Source organism: Engystomops pustulosus, chromosome 5, assembly GCF_040894005.1.
Source record: "Engystomops pustulosus chromosome 5, aEngPut4.maternal, whole genome shotgun sequence".
NCBI lineage: Eukaryota > Metazoa > Chordata > Amphibia > Anura > Leptodactylidae > Engystomops > Engystomops pustulosus.
Genome location: NC_092415.1, coordinates 14,684,223 through 14,705,992, shown reverse-complemented (window position 1 = coordinate 14,705,992; position 21,770 = coordinate 14,684,223).

The window sequence follows — 21,770 nt, the reverse complement described above, 5'->3', positions numbered from 1 at the left end:
TGAAGATGATGGACCTTCAGCTACAGGAAAATTTGGGAGCAGATAGAGGAAACGTAATGACACAGCGTTGTATAAGGGTCAATGTAAGATGGATGTGGTGTTAATGGACATCAGAGAAGAGCAGACACAACATTGTACACGCTCGGCCTTATCATCATCACATCTGAAAGCAAGTCTACAAGGAGGACCTTCCATTTAGTTTTTTGCCTTTTTGGTTATAATGCGTTTAGTTTACACCGGAGTTAATATGGGTTGTACCTTAGACTAATACTCAGCCCTATTCAAATGAATGAAGCATGGAGGAAGGAATGGTCAGAGTGGTCAAGTATCCACCAACAAGGGAACTTTCCACTAATACTGATGGCATATTGCTAAATTGTGCCATCAGTCCCGGGTTGGGAATGGCGGGAAGCGTTGTACATTCCCGGCAATCCATAAAATTATTTACAATGGGAGACCTTTGATAATTTTTCTTCTTGTAGTAACTGGGTGGACCTGGAGGTGCTACAACACATCCCCATCCAAGTGATCCCATTATTCCATTGATTCCTAAGCTAAATGGAGTTTATTAGATTCTTGGGATTTATTCATTTGTCAGATGTTGAGGAGGGTATGAGGAGGGGTCTCCTGGGCTCCCTATATATATATCAGTGCACGTTTCACACTGATGCTTCGTCAGGAGGTGACGACCTCCTGACGAAGCATCAGTGCGAAACGCGCGTCGGGGTGTACCTGTTGGCCTCCCTTTGATTGCCCAGCGTCAGTTTTTTCATCATGTTTGCGGGTAAGTGTGCAATAGTAAAATGAATTTTTAGATACTGGAAGGTACCTCCGGTCTATTCTTTATTCTTTCTTACTGCACTACTGCCACTTTACCCCCTCTGGTCTTATCCTTGACTGATTATTGTAAATATTGCTAATATACTATTAGGACCCTGGGCTAATAGGGGTGTCCACTGGTCTTCTGTGCTGCCCTATTTTCATCTGGGGCTACTTGTGTCCCCCATATACTGTATCTGGATTTTCCCTTTTGAGGGATATATATGTATAGTGGGGGTCATTTACTAAGGGCTGATTCGCGTTTTCCCGACGTGTTACCCGAATATTTCCGATTTGCGCCGATTTTCCCTGTATTGCCCCGGGATTTTGGCGCACGCGATCGGATTGTGGCACATCGGCGCCGGCATGCATGCGACGGAAATCGGGGGCGTGGCCAAACGAAAACCCGACAGATTCGGAAAACCGCCGCATTTTTAAAAAAAATGTGTCGCGGAGCTTGCACTTACCTTCACTCAGCCCGAGCCGTGTATTCCAGTGCGTTCTGGGGAACTTCAGCGCAGCAGCGCCACCTGGTGGACGTCGGAGGGACTGCCTTAATGAATCCCGGCCGGACCCAAATCCACCGCAGAGAACGCGCCGCTGGATCGCGAATGGACCGGGTAAGTAAATCTAATGTTTAATTACTTTCAATAAAGAATATAAATTTTATATAGAAAAAGTGTTTCTGCAGCTCTGGTTCTTTTTGTTTGTTTCATATTAAGGTAACAGAGGGCAGTGTCACAGTGATATCACCGGACCAGGAAATCCACAATGTGCAGTAAATTTTGGCTTCTTTCAAGGTCATAGGAATTTCTATCCAATCTGCGCTATTTTTGATGACTTTGGACTCGCTTGTCAGATACAAATGTCATCTGTCATCCGGTTTCATGTCAGCGTTTAATGACTTTTACTCATCTTCGGGAGGTGCAACACTTAGAGCCACCAACAAGAAGCTAGAACCATGTAATGATGTCAATTCATTTCAGAAGATCCGTGGGGCTAGAGATGTTGTGGCCAGAACGTGGATGCTACACGACTTGTCCTCATTAGTGGTGGAAATTTGTAGCTGGGATGAATTTGCCAGTGGATTTTGCTTCTATATTGGTGCATTCTATATACCTAACTTCTCTGAAGCCCTAGGATAACCTTTAGCCAACACGTCATGTTATAACTATCCAAAACCTAACTTACTACTGATCTCTGTAACCTAGGGTCTGGGGACATTTTTTCATGGACAACTAATACATCTACAATAAACTTCTAATGTAGTTACAACTACTATGGGCTAAAGCTGCATGTGGCTCTTTACAAGGGACCGTAATGGGGTAGTACACAACCTCTACTGTAAGGTCTCTTGGAAGCTGCTCTACCTGCTAGGGTATATTTATTTACAATCCATATAACAAACTATGGGGACTCCTTGATTATTGCCGGAGTTCAGTACATGTTTCTGTCGAAAATTAGATTGTCTTAAGGTACTTCATCTATAATAGTCCTTTTTATGGGGAATATAATGTGACTATGTGCACTGGAAAAACACTTTAGAACCTGCTAATTCTAATAGGCAGTAATTATTTCCAGATTATACAACATACTGGGGCAGATTTACTTACCCGGTCCATTCGCGATCCAGCGGCGCGTTCTCTGCGATGGATTCGGGTCCGGCCGGGATTTATTAAGGTATTGGAACGTGCTGGAGTTCACGGGCTGAGTGAAGGTAAGTGCAAGCTCCGCGACACATTTTTTGTTTTAAATGACCCCCACTGTGTGTATACTTGCAGACTACTGAAGGAGTGGAAAGTAATACAAGCCTTATTAGAGCTCAGAAGAGGGTTAGGTCTGGTTCTCGTATTTGAGAGAGACTCTATGTAATGAGGATTGGAAGCTTTTATCAGGCTTTCTTCCTAAACATCACAACAATCTGTGGTTACTCCGACATTATAATTTTTTTGAGTATATTACCTTTAAGACCTCAGATGGATCGGGTTATATTATTCAGGAGACCAGTTGGTTATTTTATTCATGAGGCACTGTAATGGGGTAGCATACCACCTCTTCCTTAAAGGGGTTGTACGACCATAGAAAGTAAAAAAAAAACTTCTAGCTATCATAATTACATGCTTTATTTTTATAATACTAATAATTTTTCTGAAATTTGCTGTGGGTAATTAATTTTTAAAAAGTTATGACCTTTTTTTTCCCCCTGCTTGTCCTGGAAAAGATGGCTGCAACGCTCTGCCTAAGGACTTCACGTCCCAAGATACTTCACTCCCAAGGAGTCTGTCAACAGAATGGACAGCGCAGCTATTGGCTGAATGCTTGTAAACCTGAATGTGCAAGCCTGTAGTGCATATACCCTCCATTGAGCCAGCCTGCCCCTATCAAGTCTTCAGCACGCAGATGTGAACACAGCAGGCTGGAGACTACGGACTGCCACGCATGCGCGACTGGAGCTGAAGCAAGTCTCCTAGTCATTACTGTGGAAATCTGTAAGTAAAACCAAGTTTGATCCCTGTGACTACTGAATTCGTTATCTACAAAAAACCCAGGAATCACTAATAACACTAAATTAGTTTATGTTCACACTTTAGTTTATATACAAACGTGAAGTACAATGTCTATGGCTATACAACCCCTTTAAGGCTCTTCAGAAGCTGCTAGGTCCATGCAGCAGCTATGTAACAGTGGGTACAACCTGATAATTACCGCATGTATTCATAGACATTATACAAGGGTCCAGAGATGGGTTTACAGAACTGATCCCATAGTTCCCATCCCATCCGGCTCTGTAGTGTGGGAGTACACCACCTCTGCTGGAAGCCCCCTGACCACTGCTTTTCCTCGTAATCAGTAATTCTTCCCAGACATAACATAATAATAATAATTCTATATTTATATAGTGCACACAGATTATACAGCACTGCACAAAGCTTCCCAAATCAGTCCCTGCCACCAATGGGGCTCACAATCTAATCAACCTACCAGTATGTTTTGGAGTGTGGGAGGAAACCAGAGGACCTGAAGGAAACCCACGCAATCACAGAGAGAACATACAAACTCCTTGCAGAAGTTGACCTTGGTGGGAATCAAACCCAGGACCCCAGCGCTGCAAGGCAGAAGCGCTACCCACTCAGCCACAGTGCCGCCCTATAACATGCTATGGATACTGGATACTGAAGGAGCATAAAGTAATGCAGAAATTTCGTTGACCTCATTCGGCATTTAATGGTCAATTTTTAAGGACCTCGTAGCAGTTTGGATCTTTTTTTTATGAGGGACTTAATGGGATGATATTCCACCTCTACAGCATTGAAACATTATATACATTATATACATTATATACATTATATACATGGCACCAATATCCTGATTATGGAAAGTGCGCAGCATTTATGACTGTAAATGTGCCCGATAGCACTTAATACACTTATTACAGTTCTATTCTCTTATTCTTGAGGGACCGTAATGGGGTCATGTCCCACCCCTGCTAATTTACCTACTAGGCCGTAACCTGATTTGCGGAATTTAAAGCCACTATATAAAGATTATTATTATTATAACCCTACCATAATGGGGGTCATTTACGTTATCTACATTTACTAAGGGCCCGATTCGCGTTTTCCTGACGTGTTACCCGAATATTTCCGATTTGCGCCGATTTCCCCTGAATTGCCTCGGGATTTTGGTGCACGCGATCGGATTGTGGCGCATCAGCGCTGGCATGCACGCGACGGAAATGGGGGGGGGGTTGTGTGGCCGAACGAAAACCCGACGGATACGGAAAAACCGCCGCATTTAAAAAAAAATAAAATGTGTCGCGAAAATTGCACTTACCTTCACTCAGCCCGGCTTGGTGTATTCCAGTGCGTTCCGATACTCTTCAGCGCAGCAGCGCCACCTGGTGGACAGCGGAAGAACTACCTTAGTGAATCCCGGCCGGACCCGAATCCACCGCAGAGAACGCGCCGCTGGATCGCGAATGGACCGGGTAAGTAAATCTGCCCCAATGTGTGCAAACTCCCTTATTGTAGAACCATTCAACCCGCTCGGAGCAATAACCTCATAAACTGTTATCACGTTTAGTAACAATTCCCGTCACTGTGTTTGTAGCTGCTCCTTCAAACCTCCAAAAATGCAATGTGGTCTTTAGTAAGAAAAACTTGCATTTTTCTCACTGTATCTAGAAAAGATGGTCTTAACATTGGTGACTGATGAGGCAAATATTTCTAGATCCAAGACATGGGATTGCCCTGAGAATCTGTGTAGGAAGTAGTTTGGAATTGCAGAGCGTGGGATGACTATCTCGTACAATATCTGGGTAGTTTGCATACCTGACAACACCTTCCTTTCACAAATTCTGACAGCTACATGTTTGATAAGTTGGTGAGAGTTTAGCGGCACTTGACAAGAGCAGCTTTATGAATGAAGTTAAGCCGTGGGAGTGATAGGAATTCACATGGTGCCCCCCCCCCCTTTATGTAAACAAAGATTGTAACAACTATTGTGCAATCTATAAGACAGAAACAATTCTTCAAAAGATACTGAGGACTGTAAAATAATTACAGATATATATGGACAGTATGGCTCCGCCCACATGGCAAAGTACAGTATGTACAAGACAGATCTACTCAGTGTGTGTATTTCTTACATAGATAAGTACTACGATCTTAAAATATAAAACAAATGACTATGTACATTGGAGGGGTCACTAATAATTGATCAGTAGGGGGGGCAATAGCAGCTACAGGGCGGATGGAGTCAGAAACTTCCATATCCAGACGGCCTCACGATCTAAGTCCGCAGTTCTGCTGTCCCACCAATATCCTACAGATGGAGCTGTCTGTTTCCTAGTGTAGGGTGCACCAGTACTACTACATGCGGTTGCTAGAGGGGTGTACCACTTGTTGTACCCCCACTGATGCCCCAGAAAACCCCTTTAAATAAATTTCCAATCATTGACTTAGAGGGAACCTGTCATCAGTTTTTACCCTACTAAACTACTAGCCCCCTCAGGTGGGGTATGAAATTTTCGTTCTAGAATTCCCTCTTGTATCTGAAATCTCACCCATTTCAATATAAATATCTCACCCAAAGTCAGGCAAATATGACTCGTCTCATCCCATTTCCAATGAGATGAGTTAAGTTTAGTGGCCCGAATCTTCGGTTCTGTAACACCCCACATACTGTTTGTTTCCTATTAAAGATAAGAATTTAATCGGGTCTTCCGGCGATTCACTAAGGTCGTGTGCCTGATGTCCACCAGGTGTCGCTGCTGCACCGAGGTCCACCGGAGTTCACCATCCTATTCCTGGTGCATGTAAGTGCTTGTCAAGCGACACATTTAAAAAAAAAAAATACTGCGGTTTTTCCGATTCCGTCAGGTTTTCCGACGGCCACGCCCCCTGATTTCTGTCGCATGAAATCCTGCGCCAAAATCCGATCGTGTGCACCAAAATCCCAGTGGAATTCGGCGCAAAACGGAAAAAGTTGGGAAACCCGACCAAAGTGCGGCCGTGGAGCCCTTAGTAAATGAGCCCCATTGTGTCATTTCTTGTCATTCATCCCTAAAGATCAACAGACCTGCAAATGGCCGGATGATGAATGAGCTGCTGAGGATTTAACCCATTGTATCTCGTTATTTTCACACCTCCTAAAACAACAAGAAATAAAAGTTGAAAAAACTTCTAGGGGTATTCTGGGAATAAGCTTATGGAACAATCAAAAGGGTCGTTAGATTCTAACCTAATGAGTAATTAGTTGTTATTTAAAATTTCATTCCCTGTAGCAGAAAAATGCTGTGGACATAAACTATGATGGAGAATGAAACCGCTGGTGCCCCTCCAATCCCTCCTGTGATTTCTCTCATTTATATCACACTGAACATGGAAGGAAAAGTATCAGGGCAGGTGCGCCAGGAAGTGCAACTATTTCAGGGCTTGTATGGCAGGAAACGGGTGCACAAACCCTGATAAACCCCTTCCCTTTGGGGGTGAAGGGTCGTGAAGAGGCTTATCTGCAGGTAGCATGTTATAGAGCAGGAGGTGCTGAGCAGATCGTACATAGTGTCCTATCTGCAGGCAGCATGTTATAGAGCAGGAGGAGCTGAGTAGATTGTACATAGTGTCCTATCTGCCGGCAGCATGTTATAGAGCAGGAGGAGCTGAGCTGATTGTATATAGTGTCCTATCAGCAGGCAGCATGTTATAGAGCAGGAGGAGCTGAGCTGATTGTATATAGTGTCCTATCTGCAGGCAGCATGTTATAAAGCAGGAGGAGCTGAGCAGATTGTACATAGTGTCCTATCTGCAGGCAGCATGTTATAGAGCAGGAGGAGCTGAGGAGATTGTACATAGTGTCCTATCTGCAGGCAGCATGTTATAGAGCAGGAGGAGCTGAGGAGATTGTACATAGTGTCCTATCTGCAGGCAGCATGTTATAGAGCAGGAGGAGCTGAGCAGATTGTACACAGTGTCCTATCTGCAGGCAGCATATTATAGAGCAGGAGGAGCTAATAGAGATCCATTCGCTCAGGTGACTCTTGTGGTCCTCGCTGTGGTCCTTAGATTTAGTCCCCATGAAGTGACAGCCTGGCCATATGAGACCTCTGCTCCTTCTGGTTATAACACTTTTCCTTTGTGCTCGGTTGTTGGAAATACGACACCTGGTTTTTCCGGTTTTTATTCATTTTTTATGTTTTATGTTTAATGAGAAAATAAAAAGTTCAACGGTCTCTTTATGGAGAATTTCCATGACGAGGTAACGGATTGTGTCAGGCCAGTCACAACAGATACTTCCTGATGAAAATCCCCATAAACATGCGAGGCAGCGTGCGAGGCGAATCACGCGCCCGAGGGGTAACAGACTGACATTAACCGTGTAATAAACCATCAAAGAAACAGATCAAATACTGTTAGGAGTCACCATGAGGTCGGCCGGGCCCTGGGTCTCATGGCTTATAACATGGCAATCCTATAGGTCCAGTCTCACCCTGGCATCTGCTGCTCCATATTATTTTCATCTCCTTATTGCCGTAAGTTAGAGTATCAAATTTTTCCTGAAACAGCGCCACCCTCGTCTACAGGCTGGGGCTGGTATTGCACCTCACAATAGTTCCAGTATCAGTTATCAGTATAGTTCCAGTTATCAGAATATGGTACAACGTTAGTCCCGGTTATGGACAGAAGTTGGCTTTTCTCCAAAATAGCTTTTTTATGTGGTTCCCACCAAAAAGCTGTTGTGAATTAGTCATGGTTCTCCAGGTCAATGACTTCTAACGACAAGCACAGCCACTACACAATGGGACACATCTACTTACCCAGTCCAGTCGCGATCCAGCGGCGCGTTCTCCGACGAGGATTTGGGTCTGCCAGGATTCACTAAGGTCCGTACGCCCGATATCCACCAGGTGCCGCTGCTGCGCTGAGGTCCGCCGGAGTTCACCTGCTTCTTCCCAGTGAATGTAAGTGCTGATCTTGCGGCACAAATTCTTTTTTAAATTTCCTTTTTTTTCCGAATCTGTCGAGTTGACCGACGGCCACTCCCCTCGATTTCTGTTGTGTGAAAGCCGGCACCGATGCGCCAAAATTCGATTGGGTGCGCCAAGAACCCGGGGCAATTTGGCACAAATCGGAAATCGCTGGGAAACCCGATGAAAGTGCGCGATTCGGACCCTTAGTAAATGAGCCCCAATGTCTCATAAACAGCGCCACACGAGAGCGATCTGCTCTAGAAATGAGAAAAGGCATGAGTAGACCCATTCAGGTTTGGGGCGTTCGCCCCAATCTGAAGCGTGGTTTCCATTCATAGTCGTTGCTGGTTTGGATGTCCAACTGCAATTGGTGCTGGTCGGTTTCTTAAGTATTGGGCATAAGATTCTGTCTTGTCCACATAAATTTGGGTTAAATTCTTAGTGTCAAAGTCAACCCAACTCCAATCCGTTTGCATCTGCCAGACAGAATGTCAAAGTGACAAGGACCTGGTGGAACTGGCCATTCCCAGGGATCTCGGAGGGGTAGGTGGATGACCAAAGTCGTCCTTCTGAGACCTTCAGAGACCATGACTTGGTCCGGGAAATCTGTGACTAAGGACCCCGGAGGGGGTGGAATTATGGCTCCTCAGAGTGGTCCTTCTAAACCCTCTTCAGACTGGATATGCTGTGGTGTGGGGAAAGTCAAGCCCTAAGATAAAGGACCTGGTTGGGGTCCTCAAAGTCCTAGACGGTCAGTAACACCTAAGTCATCATCTTGAAGCTTCTATGATGGCTCTTAATAGTCTATAGAGCATCCAGTGGAACAACTACTTGAGGCTCTAATTTTACCCATCCAAGGTCACAAACTGTGGCCACCAGTACCGGGTCCTGTAACTCTTCCCCAACATTTTCTACATTTTCTAAAGGAGATCTCTGTAAATCCGTACTCGGACAACACCAAGGTCCTCTGCCTTGGACAATGCTTGCAGGTCCTGGTCCCTCTATCCAAGGTCCTGAATCTCTTCCTTGACCTTGAAGACATTTGGGCACATTTACTTACCCGGTCCAGTCGCGATCCCGCGACGCTTTGTCCGACGCTGATTCGGGTTCACTAAGATCGTGTGCCCGATATCCACCAGGTGTCGCTGCTGCGCCGAGGCCCGCCGGAGTTCCCCTTCTTCATCCCGGTGCATGTAATGCTGATCTTGCGACACACGCCGCCTTATTTGTGCCGTGTGAAAGCCGGCGCCAATGCGACACAATATGAAATATTTGGGAAACTCGACGAAAGTGTGGCATTCGGACCCTTAGTAAATGAGCCCCATTTTCATAACAATTTTTGTGGGAAAAATCACAGTGATTTAAGAACTTGGGGAAATTCCCAACAAATTCTGATTTTATACAGCACAATCCTGTTTTATGGATCTTACACCACGTTGTAACTCGCATCTTCTGTTGTTTTCTACATGACTAGAAGTCAAATTGTTAAATTAGATTTTTCAATGCAATTTAAATAGTTAAAGCCGTCAGGGATGAGAGAAGCGCAGTTTTTTGCATATATTTGCTTACATTTCCATAACGTTATTTAAATATTTAACCAATAGTAAAATCAAGGGGAAAAAAAATCTGAAATAACGTTACTGGGGAAATCCACTGTTATCTGCCCAGAGGCGCCCACATTCCTTACTTCCAGGGGCAGATTCCGAGATCCAGTATCCAGATAATATGAGATTATCTACATTATTCTCCAGCAGCTTCTGATATAATACAGATCCCCCGAGGAAAGAAGGTAAATACTAGGACTAGATAGATAGATATGAGATAGATAGATAGATAGATAGATAGATAGATAGATAGATAGATAGATAGATAGATAGATATGAGATAGATAGATAGATAGATAGATAGATAGATAGATATGAGATAGATAGATAGATAGATATGAGATAGATAGATAGATATGAGATAGATAGATAGATAGATAGATAGATAGATAGATAGATAGATAGATATGAGATAGATAGATAGATAGATATGAGATAGATAGATAGATAGATAGATATGAGATAGATAGATAGATAGATAGATAGATAGATAGATAGATAGGAGATAGATAGATAGGAGATAGATAGATAGATAGATAGATAGATAGATAGGAGATAGATAGATAGATATGAGATAGACAGATAGATAGGAGATAGATAGATAGATATGAGATAGACAGATAGATAGATAGATAGATATGAGATAGATAGATAGATAGATAGATATGAGATAGATAGATAGATAGATAGATAGATATGAGATAGATAGATAGATAGATAGATAGATAGATAGATATGAGATAGATAGATAGATAGATAGATAGATAGATAGATAGATAGATAGATATGAGATAGATAGATAGATAGATAGATAGGAGATAGATAGTTATGAGATAGATAGATAGATAGATAGATAGGAGATAGATAGATAGATAGATAGATAGATAGATATGAGATAGATAGATATGAGATAGATAGATAGATAGATAGATAGATAGATAGATAGATAGATAGATAGATATGAGATAGATAGATATGAGATAGATAGATAGATAGATAGATAGATAGATAGATAGATAGGAGATAGATTGAGTGAAGAGGCAGCACTCCTTGTAGTAGTGAAAGGGGTGAAGCTTTATTCCATAAAAAGCGACGTTTCGGTGTACTGTTACACCGAAACATCGCTTTTTATGGAATAAAGCTTCACCCCTTTCACTACTACAAGGAGTGCTGCCTCTTCACTGAACCTATATTTGAGACCCTGGGTAAGGGATCACCGGCTTCTGCACCCATCGCTAGCTGTGCTGCTCTGCATCTTCTACTTTTTAGATAGATAGATAGATAGATATGAGATAGATGGATAGAAGATAGGAGATAGATAGATATGAGATAGATGGATAGATAGATAGATAGATAGATAGATAGATAGATAGATAGATAGGAGATAGATAGATAGATATGAGATAGATAGATAGATAGATATGAGATAGATAGGAGATAGATAGGAGATAGATAGATAGATAGATAGATAGATAGATAGATAGATAGATAGGAGATCCTACCAATCCAGATGTTTTGCTGCACCTACTAATCATTCATCATTAGCAACTTGTTCATTTAGGCACAAAAACACTCCAGCCTAAAGGTGGCGTAAACTGAGAAGCAACACTGAGCTCTTATGCAGAGCAGTGTATCCCCTGTATACTACAGCAGCAGACACTACAGCCACTATGTGCAGCCTCTGTTTACAGTTCATGACCTTCTATTTACAAAAAATCTGCAAAAGCAGCAGCAGGAGCATGAGCTGCAGACAGTACAGAGAAGTGCATCCATGTAGTAGGATAGAAGACAAGTGTGCATGAGATGCAGACAGAACAGAGAAGTGTCCCGTGTAGCAGGATAGAAAAGATATGTGCATGAGCTGCAGACAATACACAGACATGTCCCATGTAGCAGGATAGAAGAGAAGTGAGTGGTAGCGGCAGACAGAACAGAGAAGTGTCCCCCGTGTAGCAGGATAGAAGAGAAGTGTCCCATGTAGCAGGAGAGAAGAGAAGTGTGTGGTAGCGGCAGACAGGACAGAGAAGTGTCCCCGTGTAGCAGGATAGAAGAGAAGTGTCCCCGTGTAGCAGGATAGAAGAGAAGTGTGCAGGAGCTGCAGACAGGACAGAGAAGTGTCCCTTGTAGCAGGATAGAAGAGAAGTGTCCCCGTGTAGCAGGATAGAAGTGTCCCCGTGTAGCAGGATAGAAGAGAAGTGAGTGGGAGCTGCAGACAGGACAGAGAAGTGTCCCCGTGTAGCAGGATAGAAGAGAAGTGTCCCCGTGTAGCAGGATAGAAGAGAAGTGAGTGGGAGCTGCAGACAGGACAGAGAAGTGTCCCCGTGTAGCAGGATAGAAGAGAAGTGAGTGGGAGCTGCAGACAGGACAAAGAAGTGTCCCATGTAGCAGGATAGAAGAGAAGTGTGCAGGAGCTGCAGACAGGACAAAGAAGTGTCCCATGTAGCAGGATAGAAGAGAAGTGTGTAGGAGCTGCAGACAGCACTGAGAAGTGTCCCCCTGTAGTATGATAGAAGAGAAGTGAGTGGGAGCTGCAGACAGGACAGAGAAGTGTCCCCGTGTAGCAGGATAGAAGAGAAGTGAGTGGGAGCTGCAGACAGGACAAAGAAGTGTCCCGTGTAGCAGGATAGAAGAGGAGTGTGCAGGAGCTGCAGACAGGATGGCCATACTAGTGTCTGAGGAGGATACTGTGCAGAATCACAGGGGTGCAGCAGGAGACCAGCACTGGGGGATCCCCTACAGGAGAAGCCACTGCTGAGGAGATCACCGGGTGCTGGGTATCTGAGTTAAAGATGATCAGGCCTACTTGGTCCACTCTATCGGGACTACCGGACACATAATTTAGTAATGACCCCCCCCCCCCCAACGCTGGGACATTACAGGTATACAGATAACAATAGACAAAGGAATAGATACAATTGTAGCCATAACCTGAAACTTTATTTAAAGAGATTTGTCGGAACTATGATACAAACACTGTTGGGTTTTGTCCCTGAGAGATGAGTACTAGCAGCAGGGGTTGTATATTTATGTTCCAGTATTGTAGATTCTCCATTGCACTGCGAACATATCCTCGCACTGCTTTGCTCTGTGCTCTCTGCAGGCAATGTTAGGTCATGTAACTGGAGATCTGGGTACCGATACCATTGTGTTTGTTGTTACTAGCAGTAGGACTGTAATATATGGATTCATTTACCAGGATTGTAGTTTTTTTTTAGGTTCATTCACTTGTCCTCACACAGCTGTGCTCTCTTCTCTGTGCAATTAAGTTCCTGGTCTTAATCTAAAGATGCAACAGGCTTGTGGTAGAATACAGTCTCTCAGAACATAAAAGAGGAGCAGTGGGGCAGGACAGTAAAAAGAGCTAAGGGCACAGCAGTGTGAGGACATCTTTTCATTTATATTATATGACCACATGATCAATTTAATTATTTATAGATCATGGATATTATATGATATTTTGGATCTGTAGGCGGTTCTCATATTGGGGGGAACATAAGTCTTCCAAAATGGGATCTTATGTAAGACGCCTCCTGGTTACTACACATTGCACACAGTAGGACGCTGGTCCTCATTCCTCACCCTGCTGATCCATGGCTTCCTTGGCATTTGTATAGGATGTGTTGAAATCACACTGTATCCCAATATAATGGCTCCTCTGGAAGATTGCTGTACCTGAGATTACGTGGCCAGGTTGGCAATCCACGTAGGAGATGGTACACGATGTACGATGACTCAGCTGGGATTATGGAGTAACATCTCTTCAAGTCATAACATGTATCAATTATAAAATGAAACCTTATTAATTTTCCTAAATGTTTTCTGCATCCAAGGATTGGTCCCTACTAAAGGGATAAGGATCCTTAATTTTTTTTTTTTACAGTTTTCTAGATCTCTGCTTGCAATCATTGAATTGCAACCCTCATCTCACTATGAGTCTTAAAGGAAATCTACCACCAGGATAAAGAATTGTAAACCAAGCACACTGACATATTGGTGAGTGCCCCCTCCGGTAGGTTCTACTTTTCTTTTAGTTTCTTAGGACCTTGTTTTTACAATAAATGGTTTCACAAATTAGGCAAATGAGCCTCAGAGGCTCCAGACTCTATAGATGTCAATGGAGCTTGGAGCCCCGAAGGCTCATCTGCATAATTTTTAAACCTCTTTTTCTTAAAAACAAAGGCATACAAAGGTACAAGAAGAGCATATCTTGCCAGAGGGGGCACACACCAGTATGTCAGTGTGCTTTGTTTACAAAGGTCAGCGCTGACAACCTTGGTTGTTCTGTGGATCAGGGATTGATCCCAAGGACTGAGCGCAGTGCAAGGGGTGGGACTCCGGGCATAGTAGTGTTATCATAGAGATATATAAGGAGTCCCTTCTTCCCTGCTGTAATCATAATTACATTCAAGGGAAGAAGGGACTCCCTATATATCACTATGGTGCACGTAGTCCTATATCTGGCCAGCGCACAGTCCGTTCTTCACAGACCATTCACAGTTATGTGCCACTGGCCTGATTCTCTGGTTTCAGACTTGGCATCCAGGGGTTGTGTAGTTTAAATGACCCAGAAAAGGGCTGTTGCAGGGAGACCGGGAGAAGTGAGTGTTAGGTTGGATGGGGGGTATAAGTTTGCATCACAAGTTAAGAGGGGGCACAGAAAGGGAGGGCACCAACGCAGAGGGCACTATACCATGAGAGGGGCAATAAGTAGGTTGGGGTTAGGGGCATGTTTCGATTAAAACAAAATTCTTGTGTCCCTCTTTCTGTGTCTAGAAATTATGGAGCTATGGTTGATGCTCTACATTCTGACTGTTTCCTATTTTCTTGACTTTGGCTACCGCCCCTATACTTGACCCAATAATCTTCCATCTTCAGGCGCTGATTTCCATATAATACATCCTATGAAACTTTGTTGGGCCCATGGGTGCCCTACACAATGGGCAAGCCATGATGAAAGCCCGCACACATTAGGGAGCAGCGGATTGACAACCTACATCCTCTTAATTTACCCCTTTGGGGGCTGTGGCGCTGCCCTGCTATCCTCCTCCTGGACTACTTTGTAGATGGAGAGAATGACAGGAGAGGCGCTATACAGGGATGCAACACAAAAACATGCATTGGGTGGGCCCAAATGACATGACTTTGCCTGAGGCCTGACCACTATGACCTACATTGTATCCATGATGCCTGTTCTGACCTACGTCCTGATTACCAACTCTTCACATTCACTTCTTGCCCTGACCTTGACCTAGACCTGGTAACGCTCTGATAGCCTCTAAGTGCTTTGTACCAGTGTCTCTTGACCCTAAGTCAGCCATCAGCTACAACAAGACAATTTCAAGAGGTAGCAACCTGGTGGTCACTGCAGTGATGTCCTAATCCATGTATAGGGGTTAAAGGGTGAAAACCAGGGAGGTCTCTTACACAACTTCCTTAGATAAAAGCCTAAAAACCAAACAGTTTAGGTGACCCATAACAGTGGGGATCCTCCTGATACTGCCTGGTATTTTGCCACTAAGATTAAGAGACATGTAGGTAGCCCCCCTTTTTCTTTTGGACCTGTGCCACTTTTCTGCCATTATTCACATTCTTGGCAGTGCCACCCGCACAGTATAACCAGCGACAGTATCTTAGGATGTACACAGTAATACGGCTCTGTAGGTGGGGTAATATTTGTATACCGCCATTCGCTATTCAATGGGATAAATATCTTGTACATTACTTAAACAAACACAACCACATTCCGCAGAGCATGACCCGACTCATGTGAGGATGGCAAGACTTGCGTAACGCCACTCACCCAGTGAGAACGGATGCCTATGTGACATAATGGTTTATTCATTAGGTTAAGGTTGTGCCAGCTATCGTATCTGGTGCCAACCTGTGGGTAGAACATACCTCAGCATTGTCCCAGAACAGGGATCCTGGGCATCCACTCCTCGGTACAAGGCTTAGATCATCTCCTCTGATGGTAACTGGAAGGTTTGATGGATGAGTCAGGTCCTAATCATCAAGAAGAAACAATAAAATAAATCAACAAGAAATGTCACCATTATTGGCCTGGAGGAAGGGACTACAACTCTCAGCATGTCCCGGTAGAATTATTTTTTGATAAGTCATGACCTGGGCAGACAAAGGTCCACTATAGCCCAAAAGTTGCCTTGTATGCCTTCTATGCTCCTGGATTTTTAAGGGTTTCCTAATTTACAAATTTAGGAATTTGAGTTAATTTAACAGTTACCGTATATACTCGAGTATAAGCCGACCCAAGTATAAGCCGAGGCCCCTAATTTTACCACAAAAACCTGGTAAAACCTATATATTTTTTACTCGAGTATAAGCCGAGTTTGGGTTTTCAGCACATTTTTTTGTGCTGAAAAACTAGGCTTATACTCGAGTATATAAGGTACATTGTTACATGTTAACAAACATGTAAACAGTTACTTCACAGGACTGTGTCACCCATACCTGGGACTTCTGGGAAAGCTGTGTCCCAGCGTTCAGACATCCAGTAATGAGGAACTGATCCTGTAACTGGGGAATAAATATCAATGCAGACAGAAAACTATAATAACCACAAAAATAGCCCTTGAAGGGGCACTGCCAGCAGTTTTGACCCTACAAATCTGCACAAAGGGGGTCATTTACTAAGGGCCCGAATCGCATTTTTCCGGCGGGTTACCCGAATTTTTCAGTTTTGTCCTGATTTTCCCTGAATTGCCCCGGGTTTTTGCCGCACGCGATCTGATTGTGGCGCATCGGTGACGGCATGCACGTGACGGAAATCGGGCGGCGTGGCCATAAGAAAACCCGACGGATTCGGAAAAACCGCCGTATTTTTTTTTTTAAAAGTGGCGCTTGACAAGCGCTTCCCTGCACCCAGCCTAGCTTGGTGAACTCTGACGTACTTCAGCGCAGCAGTGACACCTGGTGGACATCGGGCGCACTAGCTTAGTGAATCGGCCGGAAGACCCGAATCCTCAACAGAGAACGCGCCGCTGGATCGCGAATGGACCGGGTAAGTAATTCTGCCCCATAGTGTTGGGTAGCAGCCCTACGAGTAACAAGACTGCAAACATGGATTTATACTCCAGGATTGTAGCTTCACTGTGGGGTGAGTCCTCACACTGCTGTGCTCTGTGTTCTCTGCAGTCAGTGTTATGTCCAGTCCCTGGAGAGATGTGTAATCAGACCTCTGTGAAATATGGATTTACATTCCTGGATTGTAGCTTATCCAAGTGTCCTGGGGTGTATCCTCACACTGCTGTTCTCTTAGCACTCCGGTATGATTAAACACTTTACCATGGACAATACATAACACTGTATGGTGGCATCGACTGACACGTCTCTATAAAAGATGAACCAGGGGCATATTATGAATAAGCCATTGGCAGGTACTGGGCAACAGGGGTAACAGGAATGAAGTCCAGGAAAAGGTTAACATCAAGATCAGCCAATCGGGAGTCTTTATCTATATCACATTAGGCAGGATCAGTGACTATAGATAGGTATGATGTCACTTAAGAGGCAATGCATGGCCTGGAGACTGGCTGGGCTTTCCTTGGAGTGGTAAGGCAGTGTATAACGGTTATAATGTTGCAATGTATGGTGTTGTTATTACTACACGGTATGGCCTGTGCACCATATGGATACCGACGGACCCTATAATGGACCAAGAGTTATTACCCTCATACATGACAGTACAGCTCCTGTCTGCCAAGAGTCAATGGATGTACAAGATCTCTGCCCATTGGTCTAACATCAAGACCTTCCCATCCTTTACTGCCGGTAGATCGCCATCGGACACTGCTGGAGGTCTCTATTTCTTCCACTGCAGTTTACATAATAGTATTACTCTACCCTGCGGAGTAATTCCATATAAGAGCGATCTACCAGATCCTGCCCATTGCTTTATCATCAAGACCTCCCGACTCCTCACTACCGGTAGATCGCCATCTGATACTTCTGAAGGATTCTATATCTACCATTGCTTTTTACTGCCCTAGTTTACATGACAGTGCTGCTTCTCTATTGTTAGATTCATTCCATGTATTAGATTTTTGCCCACTGGTGCAATATCAATATGTTTCTTAACCGGTAGATCGCCACCTGGTACTACTGATATTTCTACAACTGCTGGTTACCACTCTATTCTACATGACATTCCTGCTCTTCTCTGGCAATGGTTGTTGGAGGTGTGAGCCCCCCGACCAGTGGTCGGACATAAGGTTCTTCACTGCCGGTAGATCGCCATCTGATACTGGTGAAGGTTCCAACTTCTAAGACTGACCTAGTCTGTTTACTGACCTAGTTTACATGAAGGTTCTGTGGAAATGTCCTCAAGTGTCTCCTGGATGATTGCTCCACTTGTAATAAAACATTTCCGGCCTGGTGTACACATCCCAATGTTTGGAAATCTCTCATATAAATGTGTGTTGATGGCACGCCCTTGGATAGAAGACATAGACGCCCTGTGTTACCGGCACGTTCTGATAACAACATGTACCGGGCCAAAGAGCAGCACAGAAATTAAGGAATTAGGAATTAAAGGAACATTCTGGCTAAATCTGATTTGTTGCTTTATACTGGTGGATAGGACATGAGAGGGTGGGGCATGAGAGGGCTGGATATGTCACTGTTTGTTGTTCATTGAGTCATGCTCTGCCCATTCAGGACCTCCATAGATTTCCAGGGATCCATCAATTTATAATGGGGTTCAAACTGGTGTCTGGATATATAAAAGGGAACCTGTCAACACATTTTTCACAAACACACCTAGTGACAGGTTCCCATAGAGCCATATAAACTAACTGACACCCTTAATTTACTTAAAAAAATTTTTCCTTCACATCCCCATAAAATCAACTTTGTTATCTTACGTGGCATACAGGCAGATTCAGCTGCGAGTCAGAGGGGGTACTGCTCAGTCCATCCAGTGGATCCTCCCCATATCCCATACCTCCTTCTTATTCTATTCAGCAATTTATGTCATATGAACAGGGTGATATTATCTAAGGTCCTACCATTAACATTTGTAAAATCTACCTCATGTATGTATCTGATCACATGAAATCACAGCTCGTCTCAATGTAGGCATGGGGTGGAGGAGAAGTTTATGGAGGATGAGGGGATATAGAAGTCCATGGAGGCTGCTGTGATTCCATGTGATCAGATACATACATGGGGTAGATTTTGAAAAATGTTAGTGGGTAAAGTAGATGACATCTTCCTGGTCACGTGACATGAAGTCATGGACTGGGCTCTGCAGTCCCTCTATCAGTCTGGTGCAGGGTCAGGATTTATTTAGGAGTCTGAGATCTTCAGTACATTTGTGGGTTCTAGATTGAATTAGGGGACTGGTCTGGGCTTTGTCTTTAAGGGGTCTTGATTTTTTAGAGTCTGGTTTGGGGTTCATATTGGAATTGTCTAAAGTCTTACCTTGGGTCTGTATTGATTTGGGGAGTAATTAAGAAGATTATTTGTGATTTTAGGGATTTTAGCAAAAAGCTACGCCAATCATCGAATCAGGGAACAGAGCTGGAACAGAAACAGTTTCGGCTGAACCCCTTTAATGTGAACGTAGTCAAGGTCCTGGCATTTCATCACATGTAGGTAACGGCTTGGACATTGCTCTTCTGTCTACAAGAAGTGCCCCCAAAAATGCCCGGGTCCTAAAAGAGTTAAACCATTTTTTTAAAAACAAGTCCAGTGAAAAGATAAAAATTTGAAACACACGTCATTCTCTTTAAACAAAAACATAAACTAAGGTGTCACATAACCCGGCTGTGCACTCCCGCAGGATACCACTGCCCTCATCATCCTGGCACGGGGGCACGACAGCTGCAGAGAATCCCATGGAGCAAAAGTGGATGATTCACTGCCATGAAATGCATCGCATCCGCTGCCTCCTGCCTCGCACTATTGTACCGTAATACAGTGTATCAGTCAGTGACAATGTATGCGCCATTCTATAGGTCGCCTTTCATCTTCTATGGTTTCTCCACAGCGTAGCCGCATAATGTACCGTCACTAATTGGCTAAGATTCTGCTTGTCCCTAATTCACCCGCAGCAGGGAATGGCCATCATACGGCTATAATATATATATACATAGGCCGGAGTAAGGTTGGTGGGGGCCCCTGGGTGCAAAATCTGGTGGAGACCCCCACAAAATGTAGCCCAGACGGGGTACACATTTAGTAGCCATATAATAGGCAGGGTCCCCCCTTAGGCCTCATACACAAAAACGTAAGGGAGACCGCGATGTGGCCGCACAATTTTTTTGCCGGATCACGGTTTCCATTGATGTTTACGGCGCCCAAGTAATGAATATACCGGCCCCCAGTAACTAATAAATATAGTATACAGCCCCCAGAGTACAATGTATCAGCATCCCAGTAACTTATATACAGACCCCCAGTGTACACTATATCATCCCCCCAGGAAATTATATACAGCCCCCCAGTGTACAAAATATCAGCAGTATTATAGTAGTTATATTCCTGTACATAGGGGGCAGTATTATAGTAGTTATATTCCTGTACATAGGGGGCAGTATTATAGTAGTTATATTCCTGTACATAGGGGGCAGTATTATAGTAGTTATATTCTTGTACATAGGGGGCAGTATTATAGTAGTTATATTCTTGTACATAGGGGGCAGTATTATAGTAGTTATATTCCTGTACGTAGGGGGCAGTATTATAGTAGTTATATTCCTGTACATAGGGGGCAGTATTATAGTAGTTATATTCTTGTACATAGGGGGCAGTATTATAGTAGTTATATTCCTATACATAGCGGGCGGTATTATAGTAGTTATATTCTTGTACATAGGGGGCAGTATTATAGTAGTTATATTCTTGTACATAGGGAGCAGTATTATAGTAGTTATATTCCTGTACATAGGAGGCAGTATGATAGTAGTTATATTCTTGTACATAGGAGGCAGTATTATAGTAGTTATATTCTGGTACATAGGGGGCAGTATTATAGTAGTTATATTCTTGTACATAGGAGGCAGTATTATAGTAGTTATATTCTTGTACACAGGGGGCAGTATTATAGTAGTTATATTCTTGTACATAGGGGGTGGTATTATAGTAGTTATATTCTTGTACATAGGGGGCATTATTATAGTAGTTATATTCCTGTACATAGGGGGCAGTATTATAGTAGTTATATTCTTGTACATAGGGGGCAGTATTATAGTAGTTATATTCTTGTACATAGGAGGCAGTATTATAGTAGTTATATTCCTGTACATAGGGGGCAGTATTATAGTAGTTATATTCTTGTACATAGGGGGCAGTATTATAGTAGTTATATTCTTGCACACAGGGGGCAGTATTATAGTAGTTATATTCTTGTACATAGGGGGCAGTATTATAGTAGTTATATTCTTGTACACAGGGGGCAGTATTATAGTAGTTATATTCTTGTACATAGGGGGTGGTATTATAGTAGTTATATTCTTGTACATAGGGGGCAGTATTATAGTAGTTATATTCCTGTACATAGGGGGCAGTATTATAGTAGTTATATTCTTGTACATAGGGGGCAGTATTATAGTAGTTATATTCTTGTACATAGGAGGCAGTATTATAGTAGTTATATTCCTGTACATAGGGGGCAGTATTATAGTAGTTATATTCTTGTACATAGGGGGCAGTATTATAGTAGTTATATTCTTGTACATAGGGGGCAGTATTATAGTAGTTATATTCTTGTACTTTGGGGGCAGTATTATAGTAATTATATTCCTGTACATATGGGGCAGTATTATAGTAGTTATATTCTTGTACATAGAAGGCAGTATTATAGTAGTTATATTCTTGTACATAGGGGGCAGTATTATAGTAGTTATATTCTTGTACATAGG